Source organism: Echinops telfairi, unplaced genomic scaffold (genome assembly GCF_000313985.2).
Source record: "Echinops telfairi isolate 266 unplaced genomic scaffold, ASM31398v2 ScPeMD7_7400;HRSCAF=8409, whole genome shotgun sequence".
In the NCBI taxonomy this organism is placed as follows: domain Eukaryota; kingdom Metazoa; phylum Chordata; class Mammalia; order Afrosoricida; family Tenrecidae; genus Echinops; species Echinops telfairi.
Window position 1 is genome coordinate 34,664,591 of NW_022111300.1, and position 19,811 is coordinate 34,684,401.

At 49.3% G+C, this 19,811-nt stretch overlaps 1 pseudogene; it reads left to right on the top strand.

Moving 5' to 3' along the window:
• Positions 1-19,091, top strand: part of LOC101649913 — a 21,497-nt pseudogene extending 2,406 nt beyond the window's left edge.
• Positions 19,092-19,811: the final 720 nt, after the last annotated feature.

A 19,811-nucleotide genomic window follows, 5' to 3' on the forward strand; every position in this document is an offset into this window, starting at 1 on the left:
TTTTCTAAAGTCACCTCCTTGTGATACTTCTGTTGCCACAGCACTAGGAACCCCAAACAGCTCCTGACAAGGACTCCCTGCTGCGATGAACAGTGGGGTGATGCCTTGGCTCCCTCATCCCTGCAACAATGTCCTTTACGGCCCTGCCTGAACCTGTGGTCCAGGTGAGAGTGAGGCTAAATCCTTGCACTTTGTCCTGGCTGCTGTCCCAGAACTCAGCATTGGTCTTGGAGCACCTTCCAGGCAATAGATAATGTGGCTTTATGGGATGGTGAGGGTCAAGGTCAGAGCTGGGAGCAAGGAAAAAGGGCAGGTACTAAAATGCCAGCCCTGTTCCAAGCCTGAGCAGCTATGGTTCAGGAAAACCACAGATCTGAAGGCTTAGCCTTCTCCTCTGTACAAACCTCCTCGTGGTCCCCAGGCATGAGAGGGTTCTCTCTGCTCCTTTCCTCGTGTTGCTCTCCCTGCCTGGGACGCTGTTCCCAACACTCCATCCCTCTTCTTCCCATTGCTTCTCCTACCAGTCCTACTGCTCCATGAGGCCATCTGCACCCACACTGCCCCTCCTACCTCTCCACCCAGGGGCCACTTAACATTGGTCCCAAGCTCCCTGCAATTCTCCAGACAGCTCCCAGCTCCTTCACCAGATGCTGATCTAGAGAGTGGGGCCCAGTGCCAGCCCAGGGCTCGGCAGGACACCTTGCATGAGGAGAGACAGAAGACCACGGCACTCTCAAAAGGCAAAGTGTCCGGGTGTCCAATGTCAAAGCACGCCTATTTCTCATGTCTCTAGTTCAACCCACTCACTCCCTGAAGACTTGCTCAGAGAACATACATGGTGAATACGAAGGTAAAAGATTGAAGTCCGTTTTCTCGGGTGTCTTTATAAATGACCTTATTTGGGAGGTTTCTTTGGTGGGGGGAGGGGGACATTGTTTTTGTTGGTGTTTTTGACATCAGCCTCAGAGAGGACCTGGACCTTGATCTTAACTTCTGGGTTGTGGACACTTTTAAGAATCCACTGAAATACACAACCCTCTCTCCCCCATAAAAAACAAAAAAAAACACCTTCTAATAATAATGAACCTCTCCATATACCCAAACACGTAGCATTCAATTTTTGAAAGGTCAGAGAACCCATCTAACCCAAAACTACATCACCCACTCAGTGGCACTTTTAATAGCCTGTCCCTCTAAGGTGGGGGTATAGCCTGGGATCAAGGATTGGTTTCCATCAGGGAGAGCACCTGGATGCCCCCTCCAAGGAGAATCCAAAGGGATGTGCTTCTTTCCAGCCCCCTCAGGTGCCACCTGTGCTTTATAAAGTGCTCCACCATTTCTAGTCCTGGGCCACTCACCAAACGTCAATGCAAAAGAGAAAGAGAATTCATTTTAGGTGGTCAAGGGGGAAAAAAGAGATCCCATACTTGGTTGCATGAATAATTAATTCAAGGCTGGACAAGATTAAGGTCATAACCTTTGCCCCCACGGAGAAATCCTAACAGTGAACCCACCAATGGCTTCAGAGTTCATTGACACCTGGCTCGTCCCCTCTTTAGCCTTAGTTTCCTGGTGACCCAGACGCTAATGGAGTCATCGCCTTGGGAAGGAAAGAAGCTTACTCAACCAAAGTCTGGTTAATAAGCATTTTGTTTCTGATTGATCAGTGGGAACACACAATGCAGTAGCTCATGTAGGAAGCAGGGACTAGGAATTTGGAGGCTCTGCATCTGGCCTTGTAGGTAAACAAAGGAACAGCCACGAGACTTACCAAAGTCATGTGTGAAAGGTAGTTTCCGCAAAGACTAAGAGTGAGAATGTTTCCTTCACCACCAATGTCTTCCAGTATCACAGGTTTGGGGCAAATGTCAATATTATCCCACATCATCTCCTGTTCAGAAGAAGATTGGACTGCACATAAGGAAGCCCACAGAAGAAGTGATGCATTTGGATGATGGTGTTGTTGAAGAATAGTCAAAGGACGTGAACTGCCAGGAGAACAGATCGGTCTGTCTTGGAAGACGTTCAACCAGAAGGCTCCTGAGACTCGAGGAGGGTGGGGCCTTGGCTCACGTGTGGAGAGGCCGTCAGGAGAGACCAACCCCTGGAGACAGACTGACATCATGCTTGGTAAAGGAGAAGGTCGCTCAACCAGATGGGCCGGCACAGTGGCTGTAGCCGTGGGCTCAAACCACACAGTGATGAGGATGGCGCGGGACCAGGCAGGGGTGCGGTCTGCTGTGCGGGACGTCGCCATGGCTTGGAACAGAATGGACAGCATTTCACAACCAAATAAGGTGACAGGGTGGGTGAGGCGTGTGGCTGCTAACTGAAAATAAAAATGGTGGGGTGAGGGGGTGGTTTGAACCCACCAGCCTCCCTTCTGAAGAAAGATGGTGCAGTCTGCTCCCAGAAAGATCTACTACCTTGGGACCCCTGTGGGGTAGTTCTCCTCTGTCCGGTAGGATCCCTGTGGCAGAACTGACTGGTGCGCTGTGGGTTTGTTTGGAGAGTTTATTAGGAAAAATAAGACTTACCTGACAGAGAAAAGATACATTTGAGGATGTGTCACAAAGCCACCTAGGAGTTGGGGAGCTAAAGGAGATCCGAGGAAGGAAAGCTTGCTGGGGCATTGCCTCGTCAAGGAAGGTTTCTCAGGGAACGAGGAAGCGAGGAGAAGCTCGATGCTGAACGGAGGGGCACACGGTTTCTGTTGCTGTGGAGACAAACGAAGCAACCCCTGGGAGCAGAGTTGCTGTGTGCTGAGCTGCTGAAACCACCAGGTTGGCAATTCCGAACCACCTGGCAGTGGGATTGGAGTTTGCTTGGGAGAAATGAGTCAATTCACTGGCTTAAAACATCCCATGGCCTTGTCTTCCAGGTGCTGTTGGCCAGAAGTCTACGACACATCTTCCTGAGCTAAAGGAAAGGTGTGAGCAGGGCTACATTTGTTCTGGGATTCTAGGGGAGACACCTTTTTTCCTTATCTTTTCCTGCTTCTAGACGCCACCTCTGTCTTCAGCTCACAGCCCTGATTTTCAGAGACAGTAATGTTGGCCAAGTCCTTTCCATAGTACCATCTCAATGCCTCTCTTGTCCAATTGCCCCTTCACAGGTTCCTAGAAAGACAATATAGGTCTATTGATGGTGCCAGAATGGGGGCTTGGAGGGTACATTATTCTGTCTCCCACACAAGGGACTACTTCTAGGGATGATGGAAAAATAAGGAGCCAATGTCCAGAAGAAGAAGCACATGCTGTCGATTTGAAGAGTAAGAGGACGCTCGTGGAAGAAACGAGGGTTCCGGAAGGGGAGTTGGGAGAACAAGGGCAATGACCTAGGCGGCTTGGGACGCAAGGGTGGGAGGAACTTTGCTGTGTAAACAGGACGGCGCAGGGGGACATCGCGAGTGGTGCTGGGTGGGACCACAGAGAGAGCCATTAGTGTCCACTTCTTCGACCTACTCTCTGTCATGAAGGCCCTCAGTGAGGTGGACGGGCCCAGTGGCTAACAACAGTGGGCTCAAGCGTAGGCACACGGGTGAGGGTGACTCGGGACCAGAAAGTGCTTCATTCTGTCCTTGGTGGGGTCACTAGGAGTCGGACTGATGGCACCTAGGAAGACCTTCCTCATGGCCCTGGGATGGGTGTAGAAGGGGTCGTCTACCAGAGAGCTGCAAGGTCACGAGGCCCCAAACTACCAGGACTCCAGACAGAGAGACAGTGGGAAGGGAGAAAGCGAAGAGAGAGTGGAGAAAGGTGCTGAGTTTAACCCGTGTGTAGCCGGCCCCCACCTTCTAATGCCCATTGAACAGGCCTGATTCTGTTTTGATGGAAAACATGCCCAGCACATGGTTCAGAAGGCCATAGAATTGAGAGCTATTAAATACTAAAAAGACAAGGTGAGAAACAATTTGCAAAAATCTCCTCTTTTTATAGACTGCAGCGATTGAGAAAAATTGAGTAAATTCCCCAGCTGCCTCAATTGCAGTCTGTTTCAAGATTCCATCAATTTTTTACGGTACAATCAATATTTATGAATCCCCAAAGAAATGCTGCAAAGAGAAACCCAGCACCACAGAGTCTCAGTGGTTTGCAGAGCTGTAAGAGGGGGACCTAAATAACTCTTAAAATAATCTCAATGACAATCAAAGACTCTTCCATTGCCAATACGGTTTAATGTCGTTGTTTATATTAGTGCTGGTCTAGCGTGGGGCGGGGGTGGGGAAGAGGAACACACTGGGGGCTTAATCTGTCCAAGAGATAGCACGTGGTTATCATGCATGCACTGTAATATGGTACTTAACAAGCCAGAGGAAGCACTATATTAAAAAGTCCCTGGATTTTTTTTTAATACATTAAAATAGCCTCCATTGGTGAAGCAATGGAATTTTTCAGTCAGCTGGAAAAAAAATCTGGGGAAAACAAAAACAAAAAACCCGGCAAACAAATCCACATTGCTTTAATGGCTACTTTAGGTTTAATATCTAAACTTATTTAAATAACTCTGAGCCCTCCTGCCGAGAAATATTGAAACTAATGGATTCCTTTGTGCGTAATCTCCATTTAAATGTAGAGTTTAATTTCCCTTTCGGCTAAACCTGTTTGAAACTTGTCTTGAAATGCCCCTTTAAAAAAAGGCAAAAACCCCATACAGAATATTTAGGGGGATTCCTTTATTTTATTTAAAATTGGTTTGGGGCACAAAAGTGACACAGCTAGCCCATAGATTCCCCTAAGTTTCTACACCCAGAGCCTGAAGCGGGGGTGGCAGCGCCTCACACAGGTGGCCCCCGCCCTCAGGGTGGGGCTCCAGGGGTGCTTGGCGGACCTCCCTCTCCTACCTCCAACACCATCCTCTAGCTAAGCTTCTCTTAGAGAACTCTGGAAATCCCACAGCTTACCGCTTTGATTTCGGTTCTATGCAAATGGCCGCAGGCAGGGCCGCCTTTCTCAGGGTGGCCAGCGGTCCTATTGTGGGCATGCATATGCATAAAGCCCTGCGGTGTCTGAATGGAAAGTAAAACCTAGAACTTCTTGGAGGCAGCCTGTTTATTCAAGGAGCCCTTTTATGCAGCAGACACTGCCACGGAGGCCCAGAGAGGACTGAGTTAGGAAGGCAGAGGCAGAGGTGGGACAAGAACCCCAGGGCCCAGGGTCCCTGGCTCCAGTGGCAACATTCAGCGGCCCGAAGCGGTTCTTCAGAACCAACACCTAATTTTGTGTTGAGTTGTGTGCCAGGGGCCCTTGTAACCTGAGTTCTCTCTAAAGTTGGTGACTGGACAATGCGGAAATCACAAATATACATTCCTTTCTGCAGCAGCGTATTCAAGGCACCCTAGTAATGTCCATCCCATCCACAGGTGTAAAAATTAGACAGAATGATGCTTGTGATGTTTATTCATTTCATAAAACTCATTATGCTTTTGATGAAATACAGCATTTGTAGCCCCTTGGCTTTCTTACTTCAGTAAACAAGCATACAGTGTAAAGAGAAAAGGTGCCAAACAGCCAGAGGGTGAGATATTGTCATTTGTTTCCGATTTGTGTTACACCCCAAATTCCCAAGATAGATTATGAGAGAATTATGCAATTCCTGAGAGTGTTCAAAGGCCTAAGAATATGATCAGAACAATTGCAGTAAGTTCAGCAGAAGCAGAAAGGGGGTTTTCAAAGATGAACATCATATATTCAGAGAAGAGGCGTCTCCTGTTTCTAGCCCATCGAGCACAATGACTGTTGTCTAACTGGTCTACCTCTAAAGGAACAGGATCCACTCCTACAGTGAAAGATGGGGCAGGATCAATCACATGGCCTCTGATGCTCGTATAAAATATCCGAGTGAGGATTCAAATCAAGAAACGTTGTGGAAATATCTTAAATAACCATGTCATTATTTTTCTCTCAGGTAGCTTTTAGTACTTTAAAACTCTTTCTTATAACATAATCTAGTTTTATGTACCTCTTTTCTTTTTCTTATTTAAGTATTAACTGTATGAGATACTTAACTACCTTTCATTATATCTTTTTTTTTTTATACTTAAGATGGTCATCAGGGCAGCAAACGGGTGGTTGAAAGATTTGGCTCCCTTACCGTGGGTGTGAACTGTGCCAGCAGCATGGAAGTGCGTGTGTCTTGTACACCCATGTGGGAAGTCGGTGTGTTTCCATACCTGCCGCGGCGCCCAGAATTTAAACTACACTTATGAATGGACCTAAAACGGAAGGGGCAAAATGAAGTATCACAGGAACTGCAAACAATAGGCTGTTGTTCCAAAAAACAGACCAAACTCACTGTCCCCAAGTCCCCAAGTCCATTCCGACTCATGGTGACCCTACAGGACAGAGTAGAACTGCCCTGTTGTTTTCTGAGACTGTAAATCTTCACAGGAGCAGAAATCTTGTTAGGATCCACACTGACCAATGCCTTTGCACAGTCAATAAAACACAAGTACACATCATTCTGGTATCCTCTGCTTTCAGCCAAGACCCAGCCGACATCAGCAATGACATCCTTTGCTCCAAGTCCTCTTCGGAATCTGGCATGAACCTCTGCCTGTCAATGGATTGCTGCCACTTGCATATGATATTGTCCCATACTGTGAGCTTTCTTTGAAATGGGGGCATAGATGCATCTCTTCCAGCCATTTGACCAAGTAGCTGTCTTCCAAAGTTCCTGCTAGAGACAAGTAAGTGCTCTATCATCTTGTTGAAGCATTTCAACGGGTATTCATTCCATCAATTCCTGGAGCCTTGTTTTTGGCAAATGCTTTCAGTATAGTTTGAATTTCTTCTTCCAGTACCATTGATTCTTGCTCATATGCTACCTCCTGAAAGGATGGAATTCCAACTAGTTTTTTGGGTACAGTGACTCTCATGTATTCCTTCCATCTTCTTTTGATGCTTTCTGCATTACTCAATATTTTGCCATAGACTCTTTCAATATTGCAACTCAAATCTTGAATATTTCCTTTAGTTGTTTTGAGGTTAAGATATGCGGAGCTTGTTCCTCCTTATGGTTTTCTAATTCTAGATCTCTGCACATTTCATTGTAATATTTTACTTGATCTTCTCAAGCTGCCCTTTGAAATGTTCTGGGCAGCTTGTTGACTTCATCATTGTTCCACTTGCCTTCGCTACACTACGGTTAAGAGCAAGTTTCCGAGCCTCCCCTGACCTTCACATCGATTTTTCTTCCTTTGCCGTCTTTTTACTGGCCCTTTGCTCTCTTCCTGAATGATGCTTTCGACGTCACTCCCTGAGCTCATTAAGGTCTTGTCATCAGTGTTCAATGACAATTCTGTTCTTGAGACGTTCTGGGATTCGAGTGGGATAGACTCAAAGTTGTATTTGAGCTCTCCTGTGGACTTGTTTCATTGTCTTCAGCTTCAAACTGCACTTACATATGAGCAACTGGTGGTCTGTTTCAAAGGCAGCCCCTCGCCTGGCAATCTAGCCCTATCGGATCTGATCCTGGACCAGTGCACAACCTGAAGCAAATGCAAAGGGCCCAAGTACCAGGTGCTCTAAGAGAGCAGGCATCCCCTTCTGCCAGACAGAGACACCCAACCCACCTCCCTAGCAGCTCTTTGAAACAAAATGGTAGGAGCAGGTCACACAATTTGCTTCCAGTCAAGATCCATGCCTACCTACTGGTGGCTCCATAAGTCCAAGTGTTGACTATGATTTTAATTAAAAAGAAACTTAAATGCTTTCATTTATTAAAGTCACTGATTAGCTTACCATTGGTTTTTAATTACTTGCACTGCCATCCAGTTAACATGGTGTCTGCTTTATGGGATTGCAATACCAAATCCTTCTCTTTCATCTCTTTCCTCCCCTAACTCTCCATTCTGGTAGGCACGGAGCTTAGTCATCTGTCCGTAACATAAACCATTCAGAGGGCCCTTCGAATGAGGGGGCTCGGTGTCCTTGGAGGCTGCTCCAGAGTTAGAATCCCTGCCGGTGGTGTTGCTCCTCAATATATGGAGCCTGGTGTTCACTCTGTTGGAATGTTCCTTAATTAAGAATCTTTTCTTCCTGTCTTATGCATAAATTAATCAAGGTAATTATTGTAGCATTATTATTACTACATTGAACTTATAGAGCCCTTACCTCCAAGGTGCTCAAAATAGTTTATAGATTTTTTTTTAATCTAATGAACTCTAGTAGCCTCTAGGCAAGAGGAAGAGCAGAGCAGGGATTATTAGAGTCACACTGTAGTTGGAGAAAATGGGTCAGGCCAGGAGAAGGCAGGCTGATGGAAAATAGCTCACTTGGATCCACCTTCTCCCTCATCTGGAGAAGCATGGGGGCTCAAAGAGGGCTCCTTTGGGATGTGGTAGGAAGTGTTTCATAGCTACAGCTATTCAAATAGCATCCAGGAAGTCCACAGAGTCCCACTGGGCTGAGAAAACGGATCAGAAACTCCGATTGTGCCTCTGCCTTCCTCTTCTGTTTTCAGCTCGGGCTGCCACCATGTGGCCCCCACTCACCGCGACCCGTGTGTAGGAGAGCAGAGCTGGCCGCCACAGGCATGTCACCGCTGGGTGCCAGGAGCGGATTGTCAAGCCTTTTTTTTTCTGAGGGATTTCTGGATGGACTAGAACCTCCAGCCTTTGGGGCAACAAGGTAGTGCATTAATTACATGCACCGCCCAGGGTCTCCTCCATTTATACTGCCCACCCTTACATTTAACCGATTCCCTTCTGCCAGTGGCTACTTTGGTTTTGTGAGTCTGGAGGCACCAGACAAAGGGAGGAAAGAGGAAAGGAAAACTCCCTAAGCACCAGGCATCAGCACCACTCTGTTTACTCTGACCTTGACTCACATCCTCGTGATTCCATGTCCCTCGGAGGTTCCAGGTTCCTTGGGTGCAGGAGAACCTGAGGGGCGGGACATACAGAGCAGACCCCAAGGGACTTAGAGGACATCCAGGCACAGTGGAGATGGGGGTGAGTTCTAGCTCACTTTAACTGAACTAGGGAGCAAATGGAGTAGCAGCATCAGCTAAGAGCCTTGCACTTGGGACTGAAGAGTTTGTAGCAGGTGTCACGGAGAGGGTTCAATTCAGCTGCTGCTGCACAAAAGCAATACCAGTGTCAACACTAAGAGCGAGGGGGCGATGGTGCAGGTTTGCGTGCAGGCGCAGAGAACAGCCTCTCTCCTCTCATGTGATTGCTAGGGTGTGTTTGACAATCAGCATCCATGTGGTTATAACTCAGCAGAATCCAGTGATCACTCATCTCATGTAAACAACCTAGGGTGTCTTCCAATGGTGCGTCAGGTTGGGTTCTCTAGAGAAACAAGATCAGTGCAGAGAAAGAGATCTAGGTCAAGAAATGACTTACACAGTTGTAAAAACAAGTAAACTCAGTCTGGTTCAAGTCAAGACCATTGAGCAATTACTTAAAGGAAAGGAGAGAGGGAGCCACGTGATTGGATAGGAGAAGTGTACACCACATACAGGGAACAGGAAGTGCAAGTCAACAAGACCAGCACCAGGTTGACCCTTCAAGGAAGAGCAAGAGTGGCTGGCAAGGATGAAGGAGGTGGGTCAGTGGTCATAGATAAGGGTAAAGAGTCCATGGGGGGCTTAGGGACCACTGTAAGGACTTTCAGATGGGAGTCATGGGATGAGAGTGGGAGAGTGTGGAGCAAGGGAATGATATGATCTGACTGCCTTTGTCTTCTGTTAAGAACAGGCGCATTGATGGTTCAAAGGTCGAATTCTTGTCTTCTATGAAGGAGACCTGGGTTCTATTCCCAGTCAATGCCCCTCCAGGGCAACCACCATCTATCTATCTGTCAGATGCTCAATAGGTTTTAGCAGAGCCTCCAGACTAAGACAGAGTAGGAAGAAAAGTCTAGCAATCTACTTCCGAAAATCAGCCAATGAAAATCCTCTGGATAGTGACCACAGTCCACTCTCTTTGAGCACAGAGTCACCACGAGTCAGGACCTGACTCCTGGCAGTTAACAGCAGTGTTGTGCGTAGGTCCAAAACAGGCAAAGATGGAAGCAGGAAGACCAATGAAGAGGAAGCTAGCGCAGTACCCTGAGCAAGATTGATGATGGTTTGGGCTCGAGTGGTGGCGTTGGAGGTGAAAAGAAGAAACTGTGGTCTAGATCGATTGTTCAGGTAAAGAGAAATGAAGCTGCTAATGCAAGCATGTGGAGTATCAGAGAAAAGGGAGGGTGAAGGATGATGCCCACATCATTTGACTGGAGGGAAAATGCAGAACAGAAATTCTGCACTCCAGACTTCCTAAGGAGCCCTGGTGGCAGAGTGGGCTGCCAACTGCCATGTCAGCAGCTGTTCCAAGAGAGAAAGAGGAGACTTTCCACTCCTATGAAGATTGACAGTCTGGGAAACCACAGGGGCAGTTCGACTCCATCCTGCGAGGTATCTGTGAGTCTGAAATGACTTGATGGTGGTGAGTTTTTGAGTTGGGTTCCTGAAGCCATGGAAATGGAATGAACCCCTAAAAGGATTGCCTTGACATAATCTTTAAGCCTGCCATCAAATCCACCCCCCCGCCCCAAGCCTCCTTATAATGGAACGACAGTTTAGCTTAACTAGAAAAAGGAGGCTACTGGGTGAGCACGATGCTCTTCTATGAACTGTCTCCAGGGGATCAAATTGACAGGAGCAGTTTGATCCGTTAGCGAGGAGCCCTAGGGGGCGGTGAACTTAGGCGAATGGATGAGGATGGTTGCACACTCTAATGGGATCAAGGACATTGAGGTGCACAGGTAGAAATGGTGGACTTGGTATCTATTTTGCTATGGATGGTCTCAACAACAACAACAACAACAACAGAATCTCACAAATCTTAAAGAAAAGAAGTGATCGGCAGGGTATTCTGATGAGGAATAAGACAGTGGGGGGGAGATCAGCCCCTCACTATGGGACCTGATGAGTTCGAATGCCCTCAGAACCGAGGTGGGCAGAAGGCCTGCAAACCTTGCGAAACTTGGGAGAACAGCCCTGACTGGAGTTAAACTTGGGGAGTCTCCAGCAGGTAGGTGAGCCCAAAGAGCTCCCCGAGGCAGTGAGTGGGAAGACGGGAGAGGCGCCAGGCCTGACTTATGGAGAACCCCATCTCAGTGGGCAAGGGGATGAGGAGGCCGAGAGGCAGCAGCGAGCACCATCCCCTCTCACCGCGCAGATTCCGACTCCCAGGGACCCAACGGATGTAGGGTTTCTGAGGCAGGGAGGAAAGCCGGGAGTGTGAGGTATCCTGAAGGCCGAGTGACGACAGAAACACTTCCAGAAGCAAGACTGGTCAACAGCACTCCATGCTGGTGAGAGCTCGAAGGACTGGACACTGGCCATCAGGTCTAGAAAGATCTGTGACTGGATGCGAAGAGGAGAGAGAGGGGCAAAGGTCAAAGAGGTGAGCGCAAATGAGCACGTTGCTGTGGTTAGGTGCCATTGCATCCGCTCCAGCTCACCGCCACCCTAGGGACAACAGTATGCAATGCTGCCCGCTCCTGCACCAGCCTCACCACGGTTCTTACGTCGGAGGCCACCGGGGCAGGCGCCGTGTCCATCCATCTCCTTGAGTGGCTTCCTCTTTTTGTTTTTTTGCTGTCCCTCTACTTGACCAAACATTAGGTTCTTTCCAAGGGACGAGTCTCTCCTGATATGTCCAAAGTAGGTGAGATGCTGTCTCACCGTCCTCGCTTCTAAGGAGCAATCTGGACGGACTTCCTCTAAGAAGATGTGAGCAAGGGAATGAAGGCAGCAACTATCAAGGAGCCTTTGGGAGAGTTCTCTTAAGAAGAGAAGGAGTGTGATGGGGTCGTGGATAGACTGAAGACCCAAGAGTCTCCCTTCTAGCTGGTTAGGTGCCACTCCATGGGCATCCCACCTCTATAGGTCATGAAATTCACCTCCGGGCTGTGACCTCCTTGAGGACAAGCAGTGTATCTTCTCCACCTCTAAGTCGTGAACCCCCGCAATATGTTCGGTGTACGATAATCCAGAACACAGGGCACCCACTCCCTCAAGTCCACTTTGATTCCTAGCAGCCCTATGGGAAAGAGGAGAATGACTCTGTAGAGTTTCTGTGATTGTAGAGCTTTACCGAAGCAAGACAGCCTCTTCGTTCTTCCATGGAGTGACTAGTGGTTTCAAACCTCTCACCTTCTGGTTAGCCATTGTGTTAGACCGGGTTGACTAGAGAAACAAATCCAGGGACACTCATATATGTGTAAGAGAGAGCTTTGTATCAAGAAGCAATGATCTATCAAGCAAACATCCTGGCCCAGTCCAGATCAAGTCCCTAAATCCAATGCTACTCCGCAAGTCCACAAATCCCTCTTCAGACTCATGCAGCCACACGCAATGCTGCAGAATGCAGGAAGACCAGAGGCCCATGGGTGAAAACTCTTGTAGATCCAATGGCTGTTCTTGGAAATCCAATGCCTGTGGATGCACCTCCAGGGCTCTGGCTGCCATCATCGTGGCTCGAAGTGGCTTCTCAACAGGAAGGTGAAGCAGAGACAGGGAGTGGGGTGGGGGGAGTTTCCCAGGACCCTCCTTATGAGAAGGCCATGCCCACAAGGAGGAGCCATCAGGCTGTGACCCAATTGACAAGCTAGACTCTATCCTTTCACCCTGTTTATCAAGTTGACATGAGATGATGTAACTACCACAGCCATCCAGCTCTTCACCCACGGCACCTCTAGCTCTCAGGAAATCAATTTTGCTGAACTGCACTCCCTAGAGATGGGAGCAGAGCAGGCTGATGTCCAAAGGAATAAAAGCAGAGGAAGGAATAAAAAGAGACGATCCAGCAAGTCGACCACACGGGCTACAAATCAGGGCCTAAACCCAAGAGCCTGCTTTCAGTTTTGGAGGAGAGACTTTGTACCTGTAATAAACAAGGTTGATCAATACATATCTGGCTCTGACCACTGGGGCCACTAGCTTTCAAAAAGTTGAATGTCACACAGTAAGTAAAATAAATGCTGGACTATTTTAACATGCTGACCGACACAGCACGACACAACGCCAATGCATTTTAGGAGGTCCCCTCGGTGCCGGCCCTTGGTCAAATTGTCGGTGCCGAAGCCCAAAGACAGGAGACAAGAAGATCCTAATTTTTTTTAGCTCTAAGACGGTAGGATCTCCTTCCAGCGTTCAGCCGTGGAGATGCACGTCTGTCCATTTCCCCCATGGAGTCTATCGAACCTGCTTTGGGATTTTACTTCTCTGGCATTTCAGGGCATTTCATTTCATTTCTGGCATGTCATCTCTCAGGATCGACACTTCTCATCAGGGTCCCAGATGGTGCGAGACGCTGAGTGCTTGGCTGTTCATTGAAAAGCGATGGCCCTCACTCATCCCTCGTGGAGCACCACAAGAGAATGGCTTGGCAGTCTGGTTCTATAAAGATTGTGGTCCATCAGACCCTACGGGGACAGGAAGGGATGGATGGAAATGTGGTACCCAGAGAGGAAGTGGGAAGAGCCCTGTTACATCAACAGGATTGCAACCAATGTCACACACACACACACACACACACATTTATACGCTGTTGAATGGAAAACTAACTTCCACCCAAACTCTAATAAAAGTAATAATAAAGTAGTACACAGTCAAATTACATTTTGTTTTAAAACCTATGGGATCACTAGGAGTCAGAATCCACTCCACAGCACCTAACAGCAATAATAGGGGTGCAATGAGGCTCCTCTAGAAAGGGATTGTTCACACCACCTTGGAACAAGGATTTCCCTCCGAGTCTTTCATCAGAAGATACGGTGTATGAGACAATGCAATCGGATAGGATGGTCCCTGCGGAGTGACTGAAGAAGCCAACATCATGGCCTTAAAGTCAGGGGCCCTGTTCCTTATGGACTGGCTGCCTCACCATGACTGCTATCGACTCGCTCTGATGTCTAAATATATAAAAGTGCAAAGACGGTTAACTAGGACTTATTTGTGCATGGGGAATTAAAAAAAAGTAATTAACTGGTATTTTTAACGCATATTCTCTTTACAGGATGATCTAGTTAAATGGCTCAGTTATAAGATCAGGGAATTGGTACCTTTTGAAATAGCCCATCTTAAGTGCTTCCAAAGTTATCGTAATGGGCTGGTAACTGGAGAAGCCACTAGGAGAGTGCAGAGTTGGCCTGAGGCTTGACGGAAAAGGACGCCCGGACACAAGGTCCAAGACAGTCCATGCTAGCATCCATCCTGGGTTCAAGAATATATTTAAAATATTATTTCAGATCTGGCTTTTTTGTTTGTTTGTCTCTTGTAGTCATTAAAGCGATTAAAATACCTCATGTGGACAACGCAGGGGGTGAAAATATCTGTAGCCTTTTTAGACAGCAAGCTCCAAATTGAGCGTTGGATCCGTCGGGCAGCCCACACCGTTAGCTTGAGGGTCAGGAGACTGGAGCTCTGGGTCAGGTGTCCTACCCACAAGCACTGACTACTCCTAAAATATGCATAATAACGCCTCCTGCCCAACATCTGGAAAGCACGTGGGGTCCGTATCCACCTCCATGGTCCCCACTCCTGCGTCCAAACCAAAGCCACGGCCAGTGCTGTTGAGTTGCGGCTGCCTCCTGTGACCCCAGGTGTGCGCAGAACTGAACGAAGTGCAGCGGCTTTCCCTGCCTTCAGTCTGTACCGTAACAGATGGCCAGGCTTTTCCTCTGAGCGACCAACCTTTCCGTGGGTGGCCTAGCACAAGCCATTTGTATCACCAGGGCCCTTTAAGGGATGCGCAGGGACAAAAGTGACCAGCCGGCCAGCCCTGGGAACCTAAAAATTGGACATCAGGAGCCCGTGTTGCCTCTAGGGAATTTGGGGGTGAATGTGCCCTTACCGTATTCATTGTAGATGCCGCTCAACACCCACAGAGCCTGGGTTTGGGCCCTGGGACTCTGCTGCCAAACCCCAGAGTCCACACACCCTGCCTTGCTGCAGCGTGAAGCCAGACCTCAGGGAAGGGGCCCTGGGCTCAGGTACATCGGCCAGGCAGAACTGAATTCTCAGCCATGACTCCGCCAATACGGGACTCTCAGAAATGGAGTCTTCACCTTCCTGTGTTCTGAAACGCAGAAAGACTCATTACAGGTAGGTTGGAATCCTGCCTTTTCTAACAGAGAGGGAACTCCTAACTCCATTGCTGGGCTTGTGGCTGCCCGTGGCTCCAAGAGGACCTTGGGGCAAGGCTGGGCTGCCCTTGTCACACGCATTTCAGGGGCAGCCACCCCAGGGGTGCTTTCGGAGCTATTTCGGGTCTAATCCAGGCCTTCTCCTGCTTATGTGAGCCCATGTGCTACAGAGAGGGGCGGCCTCCTGTGTGGTCACGGCTGGAATTTTCTGGAAAGGACCCCTTATGCAGCCAGTTAAGTGGTGGGCAGCTCACCGGAAGGTCTGTAGTTCCACCCCACTAGTCACTGAAGTGAGAGAGAGCTGCCTGATTCTGTACAGGTTTACAGCCTCAGAAACCCCCTGAGCAAGTCCTGCAGGGCCGCTGCAAGCCAGAATTGACTCCAGGGCAGTGGGTTTAATCTAAGCAAATCACCTAGCCTTTCTTCTGTAGTGCCGCTGGGTGGACTCGAACCAACACTCTTCAGGTGAGGGGAGGAGCACAAACTGCTGGGTCCACTCCAGGACCTCCCAGCCCCACCCCAAAGAGACCCTCTGATGTCCGCTATCAAGACATGCTGGGAGGAGGAAGAAACAGGGGAAGGGTTCATTGCAGAAGGGAAATTCACTCTCTGTTCTCTGCTGATGGAACCTGTAAATTAGGGCATTTAATTACCAAAGACAATTTGTTCGTTTTGGATGTTAATATTTACATTCGCAACTGCTTTGGAAGCATGAAACTTGATGAATTGGCAAAACACTTTCCCTCCTCCTCCCCACATTAATCAAACGAGCTGTGATGGGGGCTATTTATAAGTCTAGTTAAGTCTCTCTCCCTAGTGAGGGAGCCTTCCCTCCCACCCCCTTCACACTCCGTGATCTTGCAGAAACTCAGCTCCTCACCTAGATACTTGGTGCCAGCGCGTCTCAGTGGGGAGGTATTTGATCTATTTCTATATTTAATGACACATTTCATCAGAGCAGAGCGCTGTGCCATCCTGGTGAAGCTGGAGCCAATGATGACGATCTCTGTTCGCGTAAGCCCTGGTGGCTACGTGCACAGATGAGCTTTCCTCCAACACCCGCGGGTGAAAGCCCCAACCAGCTTCAGAATCAACGCTGACAGCTGGCGGGATGGACAGCGCCCTCCCTGGAAGAGCCCGGCTTGTAGGACAGCGTGCGCTTGGGAGAGGAAGGGGTTGATGCGGGGACCCATGGCCAGCACCACCCCTCGAACGCTGACCCCTCTGGCCTCAGATGAGCCTGTAGCTTCCCCGCCTCTTCACTGTCGTGCCAGGTCACCTTATTTGAATGCCTGCCCTCACACACACAGACCATTCCCGAGAGATACCACGGGAGGGGACAGGTCCCAGTGCCGCCACCCTGTTCTAGAGCTTGGGTTCATGGATCTGAGAGCGCGGGATCCTGGGAAGAAGCCCTGGTCGAACCTCCTGACTTTGGCAGCTGAGACAGCCGTCAATGGCTACAGCCTTTTGGAAGCAGAGGTGTCAGGGCAGGATGTCAACCCGAATGGGGGCGTCATGGAAGAGATTTTGGGGTGGCGTTGTTGGTTGAGCTTTTCGCCTCGTAAGGGCTTCCCAACTCTGGGAAGACGAGCGCTGAAACACGAATCCCTGCCGTGTCTCAGGCCTCTAGCACTCGGACACAGGGAGGCGGGCACACAGATGGCAGCTTTGAGAGGAGGCTAGACCTTTAAAGGGCTGAGAGGATAGGGATGGAGGGGTGAGGATTAAGGTCATTTGAGTCTCTGCCTGGCCAAATGGGAACTGAGTAGAACGTCTTCGTTGATCAAAAGACAACAATTGAAAGCTCGAAGGGCATGCCTATCCTGAGAACTCCCCTGTGCTGAGGCTGCCGCCGGTGTGGGTAGGAGGTAAGAGACAGCAGGCAGTGTAAAGCATGCTGCTTTCCCCCATGGCACAGACCGCTGAGAGAAAGAGGGGCGTGTCACCCTGTGAGCTAGCCATGGCAGCCAGGACCCACCAGAAGGTCAGAGAGTAGGCGCTGGAGGAGGATGGCCAGGGATAGGGAGAGAGACCTTGAGGATAGGGCAGGCTCTGCATCAGTCAGAATCGTCTAGGTTCTGCTGTGATAACACGTGCCCCCCGACTAGCCGACGGCAAGGGAGACTCTCTGATTTATTTCTCTCTTGTTCTCTTGGGTCAGCTACTCTGCTCCACATCTTTTTAAGGCTGGTGGAGCAGTCACTTCCTGGGTCACCTCTGGTCATCCTGGCCCAGGGGAAAGGGGCCTGGCTTGTCAAGCTTCCCCTGGGGTGTGGGCCTTGTCCTTTCCTCTCATGTTGCCCTAGTCAAGTCACGTGGTCAAGTCTGCCATCCACAAGGCCTAAACCCAAGTCTGCTGTAGAGCTGATGTGGACTCAGGGCAGCTCTATGAGAGTCAGCGCAGAGCTGCCCCCACAGGCCATCAATGGCTACAGCCTTTTGGAAGCAGAGTGCCTGCCTTCCAAGGGCCTTCTGAATGTATTCCAGTCACCAGGCTCTTGGTCAGTCGCTAAGTGCTTGGTCATGGGCATAAGCCAAGGACTCCCTCAAAGGGACAGGGAAGCCCTTCCCAGACAGGGAAGGACAGAGAACATTCCTAGACAGCTGTATAATCCCTTACTACAGGACAAACCTCCCTGGGAAGGGGTGATGGGTTGTAGACCCTGAAAGACAGCACAGAATTTCAAGGAGGAAAGAAAGAAAGGATCAGGAGAGTCCACGTATCCTAGCTATAGGAAGCCTGGGCCCTGGAGGGACTTCCTGGTGCCTCCGGTTCCTGGCCTGTGGTATGGGAAGCATCAACCGCCACCTTTGACGAGGTCGCCGGAGATCGAATGAATGAACAGGTCCACATTTCATTTTCAGAACTGCGCCTGGAACACAGTGGGTCAACGCCCATAACAACATATTAAAGAAATTCTAGCTCTTCGTCGTAGGTCAGGTTTTGTGAAAGGAAGGAAGAACCAGGATGTGTTCGGAGGACAGTGAGGGAGAAAATATTTTTTCTAGAAGTAAAAGACTCACGGAGAAACCTCAAATCATGGTAGGCCAGTGCCATCGGCTAAACGCTCCACTATTAACCAGAAGCTCAGAGGTTTGAACCCACTCAGAGGCAGCTCGGAAGAAAAGCCTGATGGTTGACTTCATGGGGTCGCTGGAATCAACTCAGTGCCGACCGGTTCTGCATCTGCTAGTGGGGCCTGATGATAAAGAACCGTGGACGAGGGGTTGGACTTGATACTAAACCATGACTGGGTGGGTCAAAGAGCCCCTTCTCTGTGGTCCTTGGAAGAGAGGTGGCCTTTCCCATTAAGAGCGGCCCAACTCTACAAGGCCAAGCTATGGCCAAGCTCAGTCAATCCTTATTCCTATCTCTGAGGAGCCCTGGTGGCACATTGGGTTATGCATTGGGCTGTTTGCCAGAGCCTCAGCAGTTCAAAACCACCAGCTGCCCTGAGGGAGAAAGATGAGACTTTCTACACCTATAAAGATTTAGTCTTGGAAACCAACAGTGGCGCTTCCACCCTGTCCTGCAGGCTCTCTATGGGTCAGAACCAAGACCATGAGTCCATGGCAGTGAGTTTGGGGGTGTTTTTAGGCTAGCGGGTCACCCTGGACTGGTTCCTCACCTCTGGGTCCTGTATCTCCCGTCTGTGAAAGGAAGGGTAGGCTTGAAGGTGGGCAGGGGTCTGTCCAGCTCCAGCACCGGCTGCCAATCATCCTATCATGACCCTCCTGTCACACCCCTCCACTCTGGGCCTGGAGCTTTCCAGCGATCCCTCACAACAACCCCCCTTCCTACGTTATCCCCATCCCTGCACCCCCTCAGCCTCCAACAGACTCCCTCCCACCCCATCCCAACCACCCACACTCCTTCTTTCCCAAGAAACCCTGTTTGCCAACAGCGCCCAGAACACAAAACTGCAGCCCAAGCCGTCCATGTGAGCCTCATCCCCTCTCTCCACCCAACGGCACACGGAGGAGCTGGCCAGTATTTAATTAGTCTGCACTATTACATATCTTTTAAATCTTTTAATCCATTTAATAATAATAATAATAAAGTTAAAACACACACACAACTAACCACCTAACAATGGCCCCAATTTGTGTTTTGTCTGACTGGGAGTAATATTCATGTCTACATGAGGATGGCATGTAATTAACATGTCATAATCAAAATGACTAAGTTTGACACATTATAATCACTGCATGGAGATTATAGCATAGCCAGGGGCGATCCACACAGCCTATCTTAATATCATTTGCATAATGAAAGCATGGTGGCAGTAATAGCTTTTTTCTCTTGTTATCATAATTTCACCCAGGGCTGCAAGGGGCTGCCGCGCTGTCAGATGTTGCCCGTTAGACGTCATGGTGCCTTGAGGAAGACAACCAAGTGACCCAAAGCCTTCCCCTCTGAACGCTCGCGCCGTGACCGGCCCTCCAGGAGCCAAATACGGACTCCAGACGACCCCCAGGTGCTGCAGGGAAGAACTGGCCCCAAGGGTCTTCATGCCCATCTTCTTTCAGAAGTAGATCGCCAGGCCTTCCTCCCAAGCTTGTTCAGCCATTCCATCTGTGGGCGAGTAGACCAGTGACAAAGTGGGACATCACTGACGGAGATGAGCCCACTGAAGGCTCTCCTACAAGCCCATCTCAGCAGAC